Source organism: Galeopterus variegatus, unplaced genomic scaffold, assembly GCF_000696425.1.
Source record: "Galeopterus variegatus unplaced genomic scaffold, G_variegatus-3.0.2 Scaffold106, whole genome shotgun sequence".
In the NCBI taxonomy this organism is placed as follows: domain Eukaryota; kingdom Metazoa; phylum Chordata; class Mammalia; order Dermoptera; family Cynocephalidae; genus Galeopterus; species Galeopterus variegatus.
Window position 1 is genome coordinate 271,089 of NW_007726217.1, and position 3,757 is coordinate 274,845.

Here is a 3,757-nt window from a genome sequence, read left to right on the forward strand (position 1 = left end):
TTCTCACTTATTGGTGGGAGCTAAAAATAAATAAATTCACTCACACACAAAAAATAACCGGTGGGGGGGGGGAAGAAGATATAACAACTACAATCCTTTGAAGTTGATACGACAAGCAAACAGAAAGGACATTGCTGGGTGGGAGGGGGGAGAGGGAGGAGGGAAGGAGGTTTCGGTGATGGGCCATAATAATCAACCACATCGTATATCGACAAAATAAAAATTTTTTTAAAAAAGAAACAATTCTACTAAAAAACAACATGAGAATAGAGGTAATTTCGAATGTTCAAGACATATTAAATGTATGACTGTGACTCCTAATTGCCATTTAGTATGCTTTGTATTACAGGATATAAAAACTACCCACCATCTATGGAATGTTAAGCTGACACCGAAGATAGTCAAAGCCTCGAATAATTCAATATTCCACTATTTTCTGGTTGTACCAAAAAATATACAACCAGAAAATGACTTCACCTCTTAAAAAAAGGATTTACACTTTAAAAATGGGATGAGGTGGGATTCCCTTCTTCTTAAAAATGTTTCTAGAATTACTAAAAAACTTGCATTTACAAAATAGTTGATAAAAATATTCCTCTGGGTTGTACAAGGGTGACAAGGACCGCTGCTAAGACATGGTATATGTTATTAATCAGACTTGGCTTCTTTCTCCCCTGCTTCATCAGAGGCTGGACTCTCCTCATTTTTAGTTTCTCCATTTTCCTCAGGTAAATCTTCTTTAGTGTCTTGGTTAGTCACTTTGGCCTGTTTTCCCTTTGTCCCCCTTTGCCCTTTTGTTTGTACCTTTGTGTCTGAAAATTTATCCTTTGCTGCTGCCTTTTTAGCTTCATTTCCACTTTTGCAGGAGCAGGTTTAGCTGACAACCTCGCCAATCTCCTCTTGAGCTCTTCCTTCGCTGCCCCTTCAGCTGAGCTGACCTTCCTCGTGGGCATCCTGGCGGCGGAGAGGGTGCTTACCCAGGGCCTGCGGGCCGCAGCGCACCGAGAGCCTTGGAGAAGCTGGTCTGCCTGGCCACTGCAGCTCCTCCCGCCCAAGCTTTAGTTATTTTAAATGGTAAAATTTCACTTTCTAATTTTTTGTTTCCAGTGTAAATATAGAAATACAATTTATTTTTGTATGTTGGTATTGAAGCTAGCTAGCATCCTTGGTAAATTCACTATTAATTCTAATAGTCTAGCCTTTTTTTAAAAAAATTTTTTAAGTTTTCAACTACGTTGAGAATAATGACAATTTTATTTCTTCTTTTCCAATCATGTGACTTTTTTTTTTTTTTTTTTACCCGTTGCACTGGCTAACACCTCTGGTAATGTGTTGAATAGAAATGGTGATATTGGGCATCCGTGTCTTGTTCTTGCTTTGTTACTTCCAAAATAAAATTATTAAATATTTATGTTAGGATTTTTGCAGTTACCTGTGGAAGACTAAATATGGCCATAAATTCTTTGCATCTTCTCCCATCAAGAGGGGAAGACTGTCATAGTTAATTTTATGTGTCAAGTTGAATCTGTGGATTCAGTAGACTGTCCTCCCCACTGTGGGAAACCATCATCCACTTTATTGATGGCCTGTATAGAACAAAAGGTGGAGGAAGGAGGAATTTCTCACACACACACACACACACACACACACACACACACCCTTTTCCTTCTGCCTCACTGCTTGAGCTGTGACATCTCATCTCATCTCATCTTCTTCTGCTCTTGGACTAGAATTAACACCATCAACTCACCTGGTTCTCAGGCCTTTGAACTCAGTCTGAATTACACCACTGGTTTTCCTGGGTCTCCAGCTTTCAGATGACAGATCACAGGACTTCTCAGCCTCCATAATCATGTGAGCCAGTTCCACATAATGATAAGTCTTCATATATATATATATATATTCTGTTCTGTTTCTCTGGAGAACCCTAATATAGAGTCTGTTTCTAAGTTGGGCTTGTGAATTATTCTAAATGTGGCAGAAGTGATACCATAGGAATTCCCAAGCATAGCCTACCATAGTCCTTGCAGATTCTGATCTCACTCTCTTGGAACACTCACAACACCATGTCAAGGTTAGATGGGTTAAACTCCTGAATGATGAGTCACATGTAGACAGTGGCCCCATGGCCAGCACCAAGGCCCATACATTTTAGTGGAACCATCTGAGATCCTCCAGATTGCTAGATTACTACAGTATCTATTGCTAAATGGCAAAGGGGTGCTTTGTTATTTAGCAATAGATAACTGTTATAGAATTGATGTCTAGAAATGGGGTACTGCTATAACTAAAACATAAAATATGTGGCATTGGGCCGGCCCGGTGGCGCACTGCTACAGTGCACTGCTTGGGAGCACAGCGGCGCTCCCGCCGAGGGTTCGGATCCCATATACAGACCGGCCACTCACTGGCTGAGCGAGGTGCGGGCGCGACGCCGAGGGTTGCGATCTGTTGCCGGTCACGAAAAAAGACAAAAAGGAAAAAAAAAAAACATGTAGCATTGACATTGGGGCCAGGTAGAGTCTGGAAAGACAGCAAGGAGACTATTATTAGTGGAAGGTAGAATAGCTGTGAAGAAATTGTTATTGAAGGCTGGAGAAAGACCACCCCGTGTTATTTAGTGGCAAAATGTTTGGCAGATAACTTAGAAGCTAAAAAACATACTTTTTGACTTTGTGGAGCTGGCTTAGGAGATTTACATGTAGAATATTAAAAGTGCTTATTGATTTCTTTTAACCACCTAACGTGGTACTGCAAAAGAGAAATAAACTAAAGAAAAACTGTTTCATTTTCAAACAGAAACTAGACGAAATGTAAAGGGCTCGGGACAGTCTCTCCAGCTAGCAAAAGATCATCAAAATAAGAAATGGCCTCGGGGGGCCGGCCCGGTGGCGCACTGCTACAGTGCGCTGCTTGGGAAGCGCGGTGGCGCTCCCGCCGAGGGTTCGGATCCCACATACAGACCGGCCGCTCACTGGCTGAGCGAGGTGCGGGAGCAACACCGAGGGTTGCGATCCGTTGCCGGTCACGAAAAAAGACAAAAAGAAAAAAAAAAAAGAAATGGCCTTGGAACAGAAGATCAAATTTGGGACATTGCAAGTAAAATGTGGCCTTAAGGTCAAGATCAAATCAAGAGCACAGCTGTAAGACCTCATAAGGAGCTAAGCAGTATCTTATAGATCATCTCACCTAGACAAAGGGGCTTCTGAGAATCATAAGAGCCTTGTTACACAGTGATCTAACACACCCAAAGTACAGAGAGTTCTGTCTCAGAAAGAAGTATGGACCTGGCTGGTTAGCTCAGTTGGTTAGAGCATGGTGCTGATAACAACAAGGTCCAGGGTTCAATCCCTGTATCAGCCAGCTGTGAAAAACAAACAAACAAACAAAAAGAATGCTTTATCAAAAAGAAGTATGGATGTAGAGGGGGAGAGTATGGAGTGAATTCCAGTAAGATTCATAAGGCACCCACATTTTTTTTTTTTTTTAAAGATGACTGGTAAGGGGATCTTAACCCTTGATTTGGTGTTGTCAGCACCACGCTCAGCCAGTGAGCGAACCGGCCATCCCTATATGGGATCCGAACCCGGGGCCTTGGTGTTATCAGCACCGCACTCTCCCGAGTGAGCCACCGGGCCGGCCCACCCACAACATTTTTAAGAGAAGTATATTTGCAGAAGCAAAATCATAGACTATAAGGAGCAAAGACATTCATTTTGAACTAATGAAAAAGATCTATGGGCCCCCAACTTTCTAC

General features: G+C 42.1%; 1 non-coding gene across 1 annotated transcript; it reads left to right on the top strand.

The window, feature by feature from the left end:
* Positions 1-3,289: 3,289 nt before the first annotated feature.
* TRNAI-GAU lies at positions 3,290-3,363 on the top strand. Its single transcript has one exon. It is a non-coding gene; the product is annotated as a tRNA-Ile (tRNA).
* The last annotated feature ends 394 nt before the right edge of the window (positions 3,364-3,757 follow it).